Source organism: Felis catus, chromosome B2 (genome assembly GCF_018350175.1).
Source record: "Felis catus isolate Fca126 chromosome B2, F.catus_Fca126_mat1.0, whole genome shotgun sequence".
Classification (NCBI taxonomy): domain Eukaryota; kingdom Metazoa; phylum Chordata; class Mammalia; order Carnivora; family Felidae; genus Felis; species Felis catus.
This window is the reverse complement of record NC_058372.1, coordinates 77,814,729-77,833,007: the sequence shown is the minus strand read 5'-3', so window position 1 is coordinate 77,833,007 and position 18,279 is coordinate 77,814,729.

Sequence of the window (18,279 nt, the reverse complement as noted above, 5' to 3'; positions counted from 1 at the left end):
TACGGCTGGGAGGCTTCTGGAGAAAATATTGCCCCAAATAGTTTGGTTTCACTTTTACTAGCTATAGGGAAACTAGTAGAGTTGCTCATAATCTGGTCCAATAGGAAGGTAAAACCAAAGAATCCACGTGTAAATGACCATGGAGCTGATATGACGAAGGTGGTTAGGACCACAAACCTCAAGAGGTCCAGAGAGGTCCCCTTACTTGATAAAAAGTTAATCGACATCAAACCACCTGACAATAGTATAGCACTTTTACTTTCTCAGAGATTTCTGTGTCTAATATCGGTGAGTCTGACTCAGCCTCTTGTGGACTGCAGGTCAAGGCTGGTGGCACTGTCTCTATCCGACAGTTGGATAAATGGAGGCACAAGGAACTTTAGTTGTACAGGACTGAGAATGTATGGAACCAACGGGGTTCCCCATGTCCAGTTTTGTGCTGCTTCTTTCGAATTCCAATTTCTTCTCAAGGTATGAAGTTTTTGCTTTAACTACAAAGAACCTATTTCTCCCTGGGTACTGAATAGAACTCTCTTGCAGATTGCCCAAGGTGAAAAGCCATCGTATTAAAAGAAATGAAGTCTGAACTATGAATCGTCCATTGATGTTTTGTCTGGAAGCTTGAACTTCAGTTTTACCTTTATTACACTTTTTGGTTCATTCAATATATCCTCCAGACACTTTCTTTTTGAACTGGATTAGGAGAAACACAAAGAGATTTTCTCTTCTGAAACCCAAGTAGGATTTCCATATTCTCCTATTCAAAACTGTGTAGCATGTGGAATTGTAAATATTAAATGCTGTTTTCGTAAAGAACTGAAGCCAAATCTGAGTCTGCTTGAAGCAAAGAGAGAAGTTAATTATTGCATCAAACTTCAAAATGGGAGACATAAAAAGGAAATGATGGTTGGATGTTTTTTTAATGAATTTCCCTTCTGAACCCTAGAGAAGCTCACGCTCTGATAAGTACTTTCCTATTGAACCTGACTTCCAGAGCTCACTCATCTGAAGGATTTGCAAGCTTTGGAAAGAGAATGAGGAAAATGGGGGTCAGGGAGGACTCTTTGAAGAAGCAACCAGAAAGTTTGGCACACAACTGAAAATTGGTAAGAATGTTTCCAGTGAAGATGTTCTGCTGTCTTAAGGCCATTTCCATTAATGAAATTGTCGCAGAAGAGTAGGATAGTAAAGGGGAAAGCACAAGAAGCTGTATTAATTTTCTCTAAACGCTCTTGATCAGAAAGTGTGTTTGACTTCTAGTCACTTATTCATCTGTAAATTGTCTGTAACAGTAATTGATTCTCAACTGAGTTGACAGTAGGATTTCAGCATGTACAGATTTCCTGACACACACCTTTTTCTCAGTTGCAACTCACGTTCAGAGTAATTAGAAAAAGGCAGCATTAGGGCTAGGCCGAGGAAACAGGAGAACGGGGAGGCAAAGCAGAAGTGGTGGTTTGCCCAGGATAGTTTCAGAGGGATGAACGAAGAGGAAGAAAGGAAACCAGGGCTTGACCTACAAATGCACTGCAGCTTTGTGAGCATGGAGGAAGTGGTGTGTGTGTGTGTGTGTGTGTGTGTGTGTGTGCGTGGAAGAGGTTGCTGGCAGAAGCTTAGGTTGAAGTTATGGTGGGAGGAATTAAAGCCTTAACTTTGGGTAATAAGGATAGAACTTATTAACTATTTAAATTAAAGTATGGTTAGTCTAGTGACTGTGTCTCTAGTATCACTCTGTAATATGGAAGACGGTCGTAACATCAGGGATGTGTTCACCATTTGCTGAGACAGAGAGACCTCTGAAGGTGCGCCCTAGTGGGGACTGAAGCTGAAGACACAAGTGCTCACCACAGCGTTATGAAGCTGAGCCTGACCAAAGAGAGGTGCTCCCCTACGTGGTGGACTCCTCCAGTCCATCAATCAGAAGCAGAGGTGCCGCTGGCCCTAGTGGACAAGAGGCACATTGAGCTTTTGGAAGAGTTGGTGGGTGAGGCTGGGGAGGGAGCCTGTGTGTTTTCCAGGGAGGCCTGGCAGGATGGGTCCAGCTGACTGGGTACATTTGTCTTTATGTTGATGGGATCCTTCTGTTCATTTACCTCTTCATGTGCCCTTTTAGACACATTCAACTAGCTGCAGGGGGACAGCTTCAATGCATGGGCACTCAGCAAATTGTAGCTTCAACATTCTTCAGAAATATTTGATGAGCTAAAGTTAAAGCTCAAAATCTATTCACATTATTACATGAATTTCAATGTGACAATTGTCAATGAAAGAAAAGGAAAAGCCATTGGGTCCTTTACATTTAGTTTAAATTATTATAAAATTTTGCATGCTTGTGAAATAATGGCTTAAAATTTTTTAAAATTCCTTACATGAACAAAGTTTTTATTTGGTGAGGACTATCAAGAATTTGAAGAGATTTTCATGAAAAAGTCTTGATGATGAATTTCACATTTCCTCTTTTAGTTTTAATTTAATTTAGTTAATTTATTTTTTACAAGTAGGCTGCATGGAACCTAATACGGGCTTGAACTCACAACCCTGAGATCAAACCTGAGCTGACAGAGATCAAGAGTCAGATGCTTAACCAACTAAACCACCCAGATGCCCTCCACCTTTTTTTTTTTAAGGATTTTCTTTAATGTTTATTATTTTTGAGAGAGAGAAAGAGAGAGTGTGAATGGGGGAGGGGCAGAGAGAGGGAGACACAGAATCCAAAGCAGGCTCCAGGCTCTGAGCTGTCAGCACAGAGCCCGAAGTGGGGCTTGAACTCACAGACCGTGAGATCATGACCTGAGCCGAAGTCAGACGCTCAACCAACTGAGCCACCCAGGTGCCCCCCCCCCACCTTTTTAAAAATCAAGCCCCATATGGGCATCTCCAAAATGCCCTAGTTCGTCCTACTTTTTTTTTCTGTGTGTCTTGCTTGACATGAAAGGTTAGGAAGCAGTAGGATAAAAGACAAGATTAAAAAAAAAAAAAGACAAAGAAAGACTGGTTGTCATCTATAACAAAGCATACACAAATGCATCTACTGAACATTCAGGAGAGATCCTGAAAAATGTTTAGCAAGATAAGGATGGGAAATAGAATAATTCTATAGTAATGTATATAATTAGATAATTTAAATTAGATAATTTAAGATGTGTGAAATGCCATTAACATTATCTTCATTTGTTTTGCTGTCTTTATTGTTTTACACTAGTGAACATAAAAATATTCATTAAGTGCCTTCATACGTTCATTCTGCCAAGTCCATTTTCTCTCTGTGGCTGGAAAAAGGGCCACTAAATATCTCTTCATCTTTATGGGCTCATTTACTCATTTGAGAGCTGAATTTGGATAAGATGGTGAGAATGACTTGTTAACAAGGATTCAGAGAGTTCTTCTTTTAAAGTTTTAAAATGTATTTTGAGAGAGAGAGAGAGAGAGAGAGAGAGCGCAAGTGAGCACAAGTAGGGGAGGGGCAGAGAGAGGGAGAGAAAATCCCAAGCAGGCTCCGTTCTGTCAGTGCAGAATCTGACAAGGGGCTGGATCTCATGAATTGTGATGTCATGACCTTAGCTGAAATCAAGAGTCAGGCACTTAACCAACTAAACCACCCAGGCACCCCAGAATTCAGAGAGTTCTGAGCCCAGTTTACTGTACAGATAAATAACAGATAAATTGTGACCAGTGATCGTGGCTTTTTTTTTTTTTTTCATAACATTAAATTCTTAATTAGTTTATTCAGGAGATATTGTTGAAAACCACTATGCTTTTTAATTCATTTGTTTTTTCCCCACTTTTACTGAGATATATTTGACATAAAACATTGAATTAGTTTAATGTATGCAACATAATGACTTGATACATGTTTACTGTGAAGTGATTGCCTGCTGTAAGTTAACATCCATCACCTCACAGAGTTAAATGTTTTGCATGTGATGAAAACTTTTAAAGTATACTCTCTTAGCAACTTTCAAATACACAGTACAGTATTGTTATTATTGTTAACTTCGTTGCCCTGCTGTACATTACATCCCCAGGATTTATTTAACTCCTGAACTTTGAAGGGAATAGTTTCTCTCCACCTATCCACTGTTTGCTAGGGGGGGAGAGGTTATAGCTGGACCCCTTTGCTGCCCTAATTGGCCATTCCTACTCCCTCAGGACATGAAGGGAAGAGAAGGAAAAGGAAGTAAAGGAGTGGTAGATAAAGACCGAAGTTGGGCAGGTTTATGGGCTCTCACTGGACACGTCACAAACTTCCTTCTCAAAGAATTCTACCCCATGTCTTGGAAGAAATTCTGTTATCAATTCCATAATTTCTCTAAGGGCATCTCCAGTTGCAATAACTTTTGAAATTTTTAGGCTGTTTTATTCCAGATATCAGAACCTCAGTAAATTTTTTATCACAAATTTAGAATAAAAACAATGTACTTTCACCTTTTGGCATGACCAGTTTCATCATAAAAATGGGAAGCAGCAATTTGTGGTGAAAGTTGGGGGTGGAGGAGAACTTCCTGAAGGCTGATGCTTACCCCACACCAGGAATATTAAAATCTCTGAAGCTCTTCTGGCTCCCCAGACAGGTCCACTTGCGTCCCAGATGGTCCCTTTGCCTTTCAGAATTGCCGTAGGAGGGCTGATGAGCCTGGGAATTCAAGAGAGTTGTAGATTAAAGTTATGTTTTAAAAAGACAATAAATCTAAGGCCAAAGGCAGGTTAGAAGGGGGTTTAACAACAAACAACTGTGTTCTCATTTCCAGAATTTCCTATATTAGTGTGTTTCTCTACCTTTACTCTCCTGCCCATCACAACTGACATGAAGGATTGTATACATACATTAGTAACAGGTGCTCACTGCAGCTTTGAAGGAGGTGCTGTGGTTGGGGCCCCACAGGTGATTCTGACCCTCCCTCTGGGAGAATGTGCCTCCTCTCATCCACCTGTAAGATGGAAGCAGATAATTTAAAATCATACTGGCTGCTTTATAACAGCCTTCGACATTATCCAAGGCTCCCAGTCAATCTGTCCTAAGGTTTGGGAAGGAAATGAGTGGAGAGTTTTATCAGAGTAGAGCATTATAGTGCAATCTTTCTACAAGGCTGATTTTATGTTTTTAGAGAGAGAGAGAGCCTGTAGGGGGGAGGGAGAGAGAGAGGTAGAGAGGTAGAGAGGCGAGAGACAGAGAGAGAGAGAGAGAGAGAGAGAGAGAGAGAGAGAATCTTAAGCAGTCTCCATGCCCAGCACAGAACCCGAAGTGGGACTCGATCTCATAGCCTTGAGATCACGACCTGAACTGAAATCAGCAGTTGGATGCTTAACCAACTGAACCATCCACATGCCCAAAAGCTGATTTTATTTTAAAAGCTGAAATCAAATCTTTAGATTAGAAACTCCACCTGATAGAGCATTTGAAAAGCACAGGAACCAACCTAAAAGAACTGCCAATGACCAAAGCTGGAAGAATTTGAGTAACAAAATAAATAACAATAATAATTGATTAAACCCATTGTACAAATATCTATGAATCCATGCTAATACAAATGCTTAACTGTGTATGTAAATGAGGACAAGAAACAGCTTCTCCTTATGGCAGAATCCCAATTAATAGATGAGGAAAGAATGATAAAAATAGAAAGTCACCACCACAGTAATAATCATAGGTAGGTCCACTGTTGGACGCTAAAATTAGTGGGCAGAACTTTGAGGAAATACAGGATATTACTTTATCAAAAAGTATTTACTCAAAGACACTTACTCATTACAAAGGGGAAAGTCATAACTTTACACCAGTAATCAGGTGTTATCAATATCAAAGCCCCCAAAATGACGTGCTGAGAAGGGCCAAAAATTCATAACCTTGAATTTTGCTTTCATACGAAAGCATCAGACAAACCCAAATTGAGGGACAACCTACAAAATAACGGACCAGTTCTTTTTAAAAATGTCAAGGTCATGAAAGTCATGGAGAGATGAGAAACCATCACAGATGGGAGAAGACTGAGGAGATACAACAACAAATTGCAAAGTGGGGTTCTCGGCTTAGACTGCAGAACACAAAAAGAACATTAGTGAAAAATTGGTGAAATCCAAATAAAGTCAGTACTTCAGTTAATAGTATTGTGCAAATGTTAATTTCTTGGTTTTGATAATTGCACTATGGTTATGCAAGATGTACATTAGCGGGAGGCGAGTGAGGGGTATATGGGAACTCTGTTCTACTTTCCTACTTTTCTGCCGATCTAAATTATTTTAGTAAAAAGTTCACAGAAATCCTTCTTAGGATCATAGTCCTGTATCCCCTCCTCTACTGTATTGAGTCTCTTTATGGTCATTACCGATTTGTTTATGTGCCAAAGTCCAATGTTTTTTTTTGTCTCTTTGCAACATCTGATCCTCTGGGCCCTTACTCCTTAAATCTCTTTTTCTTTTCAGGGACCCCTGGGTGGCTCAGTGGTTAAGCATCCCATGCTGGATTTTGGCTCAGGTCATGATCTTATGGTTTGTGAGATCATCTGAATCTGCCTCAGAGCCCACTTGGGATCCCCTCTCTCCCTCTCTGTCCCTCCCTCTGTCCTCCCCCAAATAAACAAATAAACCTTGAAAATGAACCTCTTTTTCCTTGCGTCATATAACACTTTCTTCTCTCCTCACATCACATCCTTCTCTCCAACTGTTCTATTTAAACCCATTTCCTTTCTATGTCTCTCAAGAAGGTATTTCCCAGAGTTTTGGCCTTTGCCCTCCTTTCCTTTTAGATCTAGGCTCTAAGGTTGCCTTGTAAATTAAAATTCCCATTAAAATTCCCCTGTGTAATGACAGGCTCTTCACAGTGGGCTCCAAACCAACCCTTCTGCCTCAGTTTTTTGTATAATTCTACCTACCTTCCGGCCACACCCAACTTGTGTTTCACAAACACTTATATGCTTTCATGCTTCTGTACCCTTGCTCTGGATATTCTCACTGCCTATATAGCTTTCCTTCTTCACTGCCCCGAATCCTATTAATTGTTCCACACTCGGTTCATGTGTCGTCTTCTCTGTGATGCTTTCTTTGATCTTCTCTAACAGTATTCATTCTCTTCTTTTTTCCTGAAGGCATGCTGCACTCCCTTCTCTTACATCATATTTGTTTGTCCACCCATCCATCAAGCAATAAAGATTTTGGAGCAGCTGCTCTGTACCAGGCACTGAGCTAGGTTTTGTGTATACATGGAGTGAAATAACATAGTTCTTCCCTTGAGGAGTTTATAGGCAAGAGGCAAAGACAGAAAATAAACAAAGAAACAAATAAATTAGTAAGTATGTAACTACAAATAGTGGTAAGGGCTATTAAGAAAACCAATGTCATGAAGTGATAGAGAATAATGGGGTGAGGGTATATTAGACGTTTTTATGAAACAGAATGTCTCTTTGTTTTATGATTTTTTATTTTTATTTTTTTCAATATATGAAGTTTATTGTCAAATTGGTTTCCATACAACACCCGTGCTCATCCCAAAAGGTGCCCTCCTCAATACCCATCACCCACACTCCCCTCCCTCCCACCCCCTGTCAACCCTCAGTTTGTTCTCAGTTTTTAAGAGTCTCTTATGTTTTGGCTCTCTCCCACTCTAACCTCTTTTTTTTTTTCTTCCCCTCCCCCATGGGTTTCTGTTAAGTTTCTCAGGATCCACACAAGAGTGAAACCATATGGTATCTGTCTTTCTCTGTATGGCTTATTTCACTTAGCATCACACTCTCCAGTTCCATCCACATTGCTACAAAAGGCCATATTTCATTCTTTCTCATTGCCATGTAGTACTCCATTGTATATATAAACCACAATTTTTTATCCATTCATCAGTTGATGGACATTTAGGCTCTTTCCATAATTTGGCTATTGTTGAGAGTGCTGCTATGAACATTGGGGTACAAGTGCCCCTATGCATCAGTACTCCTGTGTCCCTTGGGTAAATTCCCAGCTGGGTAATAGAGTAGGTCTATTTTTAATTTTTTGAGGAACCTCCATGTTTTCCAGAGTGGCTGCACCAATTTGCATTTTCACCAACAGTGCAAGAGAGTTCCCGTTTCTCCACATCCTCTCCAGCATCTATGGTCTCCTGATTTGTTCATTTTGGCCACTCTGACTGGTGTGAGGTGATACCTGAGTGTGGTTTTGATTTGTATTTCCCTGATGAGGAGCAACGTTGAGCATCTTTTCATGTGCCTGTTGGCCATCCGGATGTCTTCTTTAGAGAAGTGTCTGTTCATGTTTTCTGCCCATTTCTTCACTGGGTTATTTGTTTTTCGGGTGTGGAGTTTGGTGAGCTCTTTATAGATTTGGGATACTAGCCCTTTGTCCGATATATCATTTGCGAATATCTTTTCCCATTCCATTGGTTGCCTTTTAGTTTTGTTGGTTGTTTCCTTTGCTGTGCAGAAGCTTTTTATCTTCATAAGGTCCCAGTAGTTCACTTTTGCTTTTAATTCCCTTGCCTTTGGGGATGTGTCGAGTAAGAAATTGCTACGGCTGAGGTCAGAGAGGTCTTTTCCTGCTTTCTCCTCTAGGGTTTTGATGGTTTCCTGTCTCACATTCAGGTCCTTTATCCATTTTGAGTTTATTTTTGTGAATGGTGTGAGAAAGTGGTCTAGTTTCAATCTTCTGCATGTTGCTGTCCAGTTCTCCCAGCACCATTTGTTAAAGAGACCGTCTTTGTTCCATTGGATATTCTTTCCTGCTTTGTCAAAGATGAGTTGGCCATACGTTTGTGGGTCTAGTTCTGGGGTTTCTATTCTATTCCCTTGGTCTATGTGTCTGTTTTTGTGCCAATACCATGCTGTCTTGATGATGACAGCTTTGTAGTAGAGGCTAAAGTCTGGGATTGTGATGCCTCCTGCTTTGGTCTTCTTCAAGATTACTTTGGCTATTTGGGGCCTTTTGTGGTTCCATATGAATTTTAGGATTGCTTGTTCTAGTTTTGAGAAGAATGCTGGTGCAATTTTGATTGGGATTGCATTGAATGTGTAGATAGCTTTGGGTAGTATTGACATTTTGACAATATTTGTTCTTCCAATCCATGAGCATGGAATGTTTTTCCATTTCTTTATATCTTCTTTAATTTCCTTGATAAGCTTTCTATAGTTTTCAGCATACAGATCTTTTACATCTTTGGTTAGATTTATTCCTAGGTATTTTATGCTTCTTGGTGCAATTGTGAATGGGATCAGTTTCTTTATTTGTCTTCTGTTGCTTCCTTATTAGTGTATAAGAACGCAACTGATTTGCGTACATTAATTTTTTATCCTGCGACGTTGCTGAATTCATGTATCAGTTCTAGCAGACTTTTGGTGGAGTGTGTCTGGTTTTCCATGTATAATATCATGTCATCTCCAAAAAGTGAAAGCTTGACTTCATCTTTGCCAATTTGGATGCCTTTGATTTCCTTTTGTTGTCTGATTGTTGATGCTAGAACTTCCAACGCTATGGTAAACAACAGCGGTGAGAGTGGGCATCCCTGTTGTCTTCCTGATCTCAGGGGAAAAGCTCTCAGTTTTTCCCCATTGAGGATGATGTTAGCTGTGGGCTTTTCATAAATGGCTTTTATGATGTTTAAGTATGTTCCTTCTATCCCAACTTTCTCGAGGGTTTTTATTAAGAAAGTTGCTGAATTTTGTCAAAGGCCTTTTCTGCATCGATTGACAGGATCATATGGTTCTTTTCTTTTGTTTTATGATTTTTTAATGTTTATTTATTTTGGGAGAGACAGAGTGAGAGAGAGCAGGAGCTGGGGAGGGGGAGAGAGAGAGTCAGAGATAGAGAATCCCAAGCAGGCTCCACTCTCCACATTTAGTGCAGAGCCCAATGCAGGGCTTGATCTCACGAACTATGAGATTCTGAAATGAGTTGAAATCAAGAGTCAGTTGCTTAACAGACTGATTCACCCCTGAGAAGGTGCCCCTGAGAAGGTCTTTTTTAAAATGAGTGTTAATTTTATGAAAACATCCTTATTAAAACAATTTGGTTAGGGGCGCCTGGGTGGCTTGGTCGGTTAAGCGTCCAACTTCGGCTCAGGTCATGATCTCACGGTCCGTGGGTTCGAGCCCCGCGTCAGGCTCTGTGCTGACAGCTCAGAACCTGGGGCCTGTTTCGGATTCTGTGTCTCCCTCTCTCTCTGACCCTCCCCCATTCATGCTCTGTCTTTCTCTGTCTCAAAAATAAATAAACGTTAAAAAAAAATATATAAAAAAACAATTTGGTTAATATGGAAAATTCAAAAATCAGTGCAAAAAATTGCTCATAGTTCCACCACTCAGAAACAATAATCATAATCAGATATTTTAATATGTACATAAAAAGAAGAATAAATATACATACTAACATGGCCACACTGTATATGCTGTTTTATTTCAGTTTCATTTGGATTCAACCTAAGTGAAAAAGAGAATTGTCGACTTTCAAACAAATATATACTAGATACTAGTAATAAGGCAATGATTCTCAACTGTGGCTGCCCATGAAAATGCCTTGAGGCGTCCTAGCACAATGTGGTGATGTCGGGTATTCAGCTCTGCCTGGGACAGGAGGTTGGGGCAAGGATCACTTTACATGGGTGGTAATATCTGAGGCAGTCTTTGGTGGAGAAACATAGCTTCACAAGGCAGGAAAGGAAAACCAAGGACATTCCAGCCAGAGGCAAAGGCTCGTCCATGTGCTCTGGGGCTCTGTGAGCTGGTGTGAGTGAGGGAGTAGTCCGGCACATTGGCACAGTAGTTCGGTGCTGTGGGCTGGGGAATGTGGAGCCCTGGCTAAGTCTGTACGGGAGACATGACAAAGGGGCTGCTCTAAGGAAATTATTTTGTTCTCAATTGAGTTTTGTTCTCAATCTATGCAAAGGGGTCAGTGAAAGAATTATTTGTGTTTTCATTAAAAAGATTAGTAAAGAAATTCAATTAAGGGGCTTAATTGTTCTTTAATCACAGACTCTTGCTACTTTCAATCTTATTAAGCATCTATCTAAGATACTTTTCTATGTTTATTAGAGCAGAAAATGAATCTTATGAAAATCAGCTTGTTGTCTCTTCGCCTTAGTTTTGAGGAGACTCAGGACCAGCCATGGGTCCTAATTCAATGCCTTTCCAGACTCTGAAAGTCTAGCTGCTAATGGCTCTCCAGGTTTCAATTACCTCTGAATTCCTGGTGACTGTGTTCTCCTCACACATGTTAATTTGTGGTGGATCGTCCTGATACTGATGGGCCCCTTCTCAGTAAAGCACATGTCCTTTCAGCCAGACAGGACTGCTCCCAGGGCCACAGCTGGGTCCCTGCCCTGGCACCTGTTCCACACAGGGGGAATCTAGTCCATGTTCCTTCCCCACCTTTTAAAGTCCAGCTGACATGTTGAAATAGCCAAAGCTGGATGGTATGGCTGGAATGAGTGAAGGTAGGCAGGGGTCACATCACAAAGGATTTGCTTTTGTTCCAAGTATAGAAAGAAGATAAATGCCAGTTATTGTGTTGTCTTGTACTGACAATCTGCTCATAGCCAGATAAAGACCATACACAGTTCAGAGAGTAACTTTGATAAGCAGGATTTAATTATCACTTATGTGGCTGCAAATAATGGGTAAATGATTGTTGGTTAAGAAAATCCTAGGTGTAATTTTAGCTCTAATAATGACTATTTCCCTTGGTGGCCTGACTCAGTTTCCTTAGTTCAATAAATGGAGCATACATTAGTGATTAGAAATTGCACTGGAGAATAAAAGGCAGAATGCCATGTTCCTTTAGGTAATAGAGGTCATGCCTTTAGATGCGTTTTCTAATTAAAAAAAGCATAATCTCGACACTCTGCCTGGAGTGTAACATTTGAAGGGGCTGTCTCAGTCGGCTGGTGTCCTCGGCACCCAGCACTAAACTGGCAAGAATTTTTTTTTTCCCCACCCGAGAAATGTTTTGATGAAGTGAGCTAATCCAGACCTCAGATTCTCAGTCAGGCATCCCATATCCTTCTTTGACTGGTTCTGACACCAACAAGCCATGTGGTCTCGAGCAAGCCTCAGTTTCCTCTTCTGCAACATGGGCTTCATGCTTGGTCTTCTGCAGGGTTGTAAGGATTAGACAGAGTACAGAGCCTACCGGAGAGGGAAGATGGCGGCGTAGGAGGACGCTGGGCTCACCGCGCGTCCTGCTGATCACTTAGATTCCACCTACACCTGCCTAAATAACCCAGAAAACCACCAGAGGATTAGCAGAACGGAGTCGCCGGAGCCAAACGCAGACGAGAGGCCCACGGAAGAGGGTAGGAAGGGCGGCGAGGCGGTGCGCGCTCCACGGACTGGCGGGAGGGAGCCGGGGCGGAGGGGCGGCTCGCCGGCCAAGCAGAGCCCCCGAGTCTGGCTTGCAAAAGCGGAGGGGCCTGACGGACTGTGTTCCGACAGCAAGCGCAACTTAGCGTCTGGGAGGTCATAAGTTAACAGCTCTGCTCGGAGAGCGGGAAGGCTGGAGGACAAAGGGAGGGAGAGCTGCTGAGCCCCCTGACGACAGAGCTCAGTTTGGTGGGGAACAAAGGCGCTCGCCAGCGCCATCTCCCCCGCCCATCCCCCAGCCAAAATCCCAAAGGGAACCAGTTCCTGCCAGGGAACTTGCTCGCTCCGCGCAAACACCCAACTCTGTGCTTCAGCGGAGCCAAACCTCCGGCAGCAGATCTGACTCTCTCCCGCTGCCACAGGGCCCCTCCTGAAGTGGATCACCTAAGGAGAAGCGGGCTAAGCCTGCCCCTCCTGCCCCTGTGCACCTTGGCTACCCACCCCAGCTAATACGCCAGATCCCCAGCATCACAAGCCTGGCAGTGTGCAAGTAGCCCAGACGGGCCACGCCACCCCACAGTGAATCCCGCCCCTAGGAGAGGGGAAGAGAAGGCACACACCAGTCTGACTGTGGCCCCAGCGGTGGGCTGGGGGCAGACATCAGGTCTGACTGCGGCCCGCCCACCAACTCCAGTTATACACCACAGCACAGGGGAAGTGCCCTGCAGGTCCTCACCACGCCAGGGACTATCCAAAATGACCAAGCGGAAGAATTCCCCTCAGAAGAATCTCCAGGAAATAACAACAGCTAATGAGCTGATCAAAAAGGATTTAAATAATATAACAGAAAGTGAATTTAGAATAATAGTCATAAAATTAATCGCTGGGCTTGAAAACAGTATACAGGACAGCAGAGAATCTGTTGCTACAGAGATCAAGGGACTAAGGAACAGTCACGAGGAGCTGAAAAACGCTTTAAATGAAATGCAAAACAAAATGGAAACCAACACAGCTCGGATTGAAGAGGCAGAGGAGAGAATAGGTGAACTAGAAGATAAAGTTACGGAAAAAGAGGAAGCTGAGAGAAAGAGATAACAAAATCCAGGAGTATGAGGGGAAAATTAGAGAACTAAGTGATACACTAAAAAGAAATAATATACGCATAATTGGTATCCCAGAGGAGGAAGAGAGAGGGAAAGGTGCTGAAGGGGTACTTGAAGAAATTAGAGCTGAGAACTTCCCTGAACTGGGGAAGGAAAAAGGCATTGAAATCCAAGAGGCACAGAGAACTCCCTTCAGACGTAACTTGAATCGATCTTCTGCACGACATATCATAGTGAAACTGGCAAAATACAAGGATAAAGAGAAAATTCTGAAAGCAGCAAGGGATAAACGTGCCCTCACGTATAAAGGGAGACCTATAAGACTCGTGACTGATCTCTCTTTTGAAACTTGGCAGGCCAGAAAGAATTGGCACGATATCTTCAGTGTGCTAAACAGAAAAAATATGCAGCCGAGAATCCTCTATCCAGCAAGTCTGTCATTTAGAATAGAAGGAGAGATAAAAGTCTTCCCAAACAAACAAAAACTGAAGGAATTCGTCACCACTAAACCAGCCCTACAAGAGATCCTAAGGGGGATCCTGTGAGACAAAGTACCAGAGACATCACTACAAGCATAAAACATACAGACATCACAATGACTCTAAACCCGTATCTTTCTATAATAACACTGAATGTAAATGGATTAAATGCACCAAGCAAAAGACATAGGGTATCAGAATGGATAAAAAAACAAGACCCATCTATTTGCTGTCTAGAAGAGACTCATTTTAGACCTGAGGACACCTTTAGATTGAGAGTGAGGGGATGGAGAACTATTTATCATGCGACTGGAAGCCAAAAGAAAGCTGGAGTAGCCATACTTATATCAGACAAACTAGACTTTAAATTAAAGGCTGTAACAAGAGATGAAGAAGGGCATTATATAATAATTACAGGGTCTATCCATCAGGAAGAGCCAACAATTATTATTGTCTATGTGCCGAATACCGGAGCCCCCAAATATATAAAACAATTACTCATAAACATAAGCAACCTTATTGATAAGAATGTGGTAATGCAGGGGACTTTAACACCCCACTTACAGAAATGGATAGATCATCTAGACACACGGTCAATAAAGAAACAAGGGCCCTGAATGAGACATTGGATCAGATCGACTTGACAGATATATTTAGAACTCTGCATCCCAAAGCAACAGAATATACTTTCTTCTCGAGTGCACATGGAACATTCTCCAAGATAGATCATATACTGGGTCACAAAACAGCCCTTCATAAGTTTACAAGAATTGAAATTATACCATGCATACTTTCAGACCACAATGCTATGAAGCTTGAAATCAACCACAGAAAAAAGTCTGGAAAACCTCCAAAAGCATGGAGGTTAAAGAACACCCTACTAAAGAATGAGTGGGTCAACCAGGCAATTAGAGAAGAAATTAAAAAGTACATGGAAACAAACGAAAATGAAAATACAACAATCCAGATGCTTTGGGATGCAGCGAAGGCAGTCCTGAAAACAAAATACATCGCAATCCAGGCCTATCTCAAGAAACAAGAAAAATCCCAAATACAAAATCTAACAGCACAACTAAAGGAACTAGAAGCAGAACTGAGAACTAGCTGTTCTCAGCCTAAGGCAGCCTAAACCCAGCACAAGAAGAGAAATAATAAAGATCAGAGCAGAAATAAACAATATAGAATCTCAAAAAACTGTAGAGCAGATCAACGAAACCAAGAGTTGGTTTTTTGAAAAAATAAACAAAATTGACAAACCTCTAGCCAGGCTTCTCAAAAAGAAAAGGGAGATGACCCAAATAGATAAAATCATGAATGAAAATGGAATTATTACAACCAATCCCTCAGAGATACAAACAATTATCAGGGAATACTATGAAAAATTATATGCCAACAAATTGGACAACCTGGAAGAAATGGACAAATTCCTGAACACCCACACTCTTCCAAAACTCAATCAGGAGGAAATAGAAAGCTTGAACAGACCCATAACCAGCGAAGAAATTGAATCAGTTATCAAAAATCTCCCAACAAATAAGAGTCCAGGACCAGATGGCTTCCCAGGGGAGTTCTACCAGACGTTTAAAGCAGAGATAATACCTATCCTTCTCAAGCTATTCCAAGAAATAGAAAGGGAAGGAAAACTCCCAGACTCATTCTATGAAGCCAGTATTACTTTGATTCCTAAACCAGACAGAGACCCAGTAAAAAAAGAGAACTACAGGCCAATATCCCTGATGAATATGGATGCAAACATTCTCAATAAGGTACTAGCAAATCTAATTCAACAGTGTATCAAAAGAATTATTCACCATGATCAAATGGGATTCATTCCTGGGATTCAGGGCTGGTTCAACATTCACAAATCAATCAGTGTTACATCACATTACTAAAAGAAAAGAGAAGAACCATATGATCCTGTCAATCAATGCAGAGAAGGCCTTTGACAAAATTCAGCAACCTTTCTTAATAAAAACCCTCGAGAAAGTCGGGATAGAAGAAACATACTTAAAGATCATAAAAGCCATTTAGGAAAGGCCCACAGCTAACATCATCCTCAATGGGGAAAAACTGAGAACTTTTTCCCTGAGATCAGGAACACGACAGGGATGCCCACTCTCACCGCTGTTGTTTAACATAGTATTGGAAGTTCTAGCATCAGCAATCAGACAACAAAAGGAAATCAAAGGCATCCAAATTGGCAAAGATGAAGTCAAGCTTTCACTTTTTGCAGATGACATGATATTATACACGGAAAATCCGATAGACTCCACCAAAAGTCTGCTAGAACTGATACATGAATTCAGCAAAGTTGCAGGATACAAAATCAATGTACAGAAATCAGTTGCGTTCTTATACACTAACAATGAAGCAACAGAAAGACAAATAAAGAAACTGATCCCATTCACAATTGCACCAAGAAGCATAAAATACCTAGGAATAAATCTAACCAAAGATGTAAAAGATCTGTATGCTGAAAACTATAGAAAGCTTATCAAAGAAATTAAAGAAGATATAAAGAAATGGAAAGACATTCCCTGCTCATGGATTGGAAGAATAAATATTGTGAAAATGTCAATACTACCCAAAGCTATCTACACATTCAATGCAATCCCAATCAAAATTGCACCAGCATTCTTCTCAAAACTAGAACAAGCAATCCTAAAATTCATATGGAACCACAAAAGGCCCCAAATAGCCAAGGTAATCTTGAAGAAGAAGACCAAAGCAGGAGGCATCACAATCCCAGACTTTAGCCTCTACTACAAAGCTGTCATCATCAAGACAGCATGGTATTGGCACAAAAACAGACCCATAGACCAATGGAATAGAATAGAAACCCCAGAACTAGACCCACAAACGTATGGCCAGCTCATCTTTGACAAAGCAGGAAAGAACATCCAATGGAACAAAGACAGTCTCTTTAACAAATGGTGCTGGGAGAACTGGACAGCAACATGCAGAAGGTTGAAACTAGACCACTTTCTCACACCATTCACAAAAATAAACTCAAAATGGATAAAGGACCTGAATGTGAGACAGGAAACCATCAAAACCCTAGACGAGAAAGCAGGAAAAGACCTCTCTGACCTCAGCCGTAGCAATCTCTTACTTGATACATCCCCAAAGGCAAGGGAATTAAAAGCAAAAGTGACCTACTGGGACCTTATGAAGATAAAAAGCTTCTGCACAGCAAAGGAAACAACCAACAAAACTAAAAGGCAACCAATGGAATGGGAAAAGATATTTGCAAATGACATATCGGACAAAGGGCTAGTATCCCAAATCTATAAAGAGCTCACCAAACTCCACACCCGAAAAACAAATAACCCAGTGAAGAAATGGGCAGAAAACATGAATAGACATTTCTCTAAAGAAGACATCCGGATGGCCAACAGGCACATGAAAAGATATTCAGCGTCGCTCCTTATCAGGGAAATACAAATCAAAACCACACTCAGGTATCACCTCACGCCAGTCAGAGTGGCCAAAATGAACAAATCAGGAGACTATAGATGCTGGAGAGGATGTGGAGAAACGGGAACCCTCTTGCACTGTTGGTGGGAATGCAAATTGGTGCAGCCGCTCTGGAAAGCAGTGTGGAGGTTCCTCAGAAAATTAAAAATAGACCTACCCTATGACCCAGCAATAGCACTGCTAGGAATTTACCCAAGAGATACAGGAGTACTGATGCATAGGGGCACTGTACCCCAATGTTTATAGCAGCACTCTCAACAATAGCCAAATTGTGGAAATAGCCTAAGTGTCCATCAACTGATGAATGGATAAAGAAATTGTGGTTTGTATACACAATGGAATACTACGTGGCAATGAGAAAAAATATAATATGGCCTTTTGTAGCAACATGGATGGAACTGGAGAGTGTGATGCTAAGTGAAATAAGCCATACAAAGAAAGACAGATACCATATGGTTTCACTCTTATGTGGATCCTGAGAAACTTAACAGAAACCCATGGGGGAGGGGAAGGAAAAAAAAAAAAAGAGGTTAGAGTGGGAGAGAGCCAAAGCATAAGAGACTCTTAAAAACTGAGAACAAACTGAGGGTTGACGGGGGGTGGGAGGGAGGGGAGTGTGGGTGATGGGTATTGAGGAGGGCACCTTTTGGGATGAGCACTGGGCGTTGTATGGAAACCAATTTGACAATAAATTTCATATATTAAAGAAAATAAAAGTAAAAAAATAAAAAAATCATAATCTCATATAAGACTTAAAAAAAATTTTAGATCCTGGTGCCCAACCCCAGACCCAATGAATCAGTATCCCTAGTTTTTTGAGGTCAAGTATATGCGTACTTTAAAACTCCACAGGTGTTTATTAAAATTTTATTTCTAAGTAATCTCTACGCCCAACGCAGGGCTTGAACTCACAACCCAGAGATCAAGAGTTGCATGCTCTATTGACTG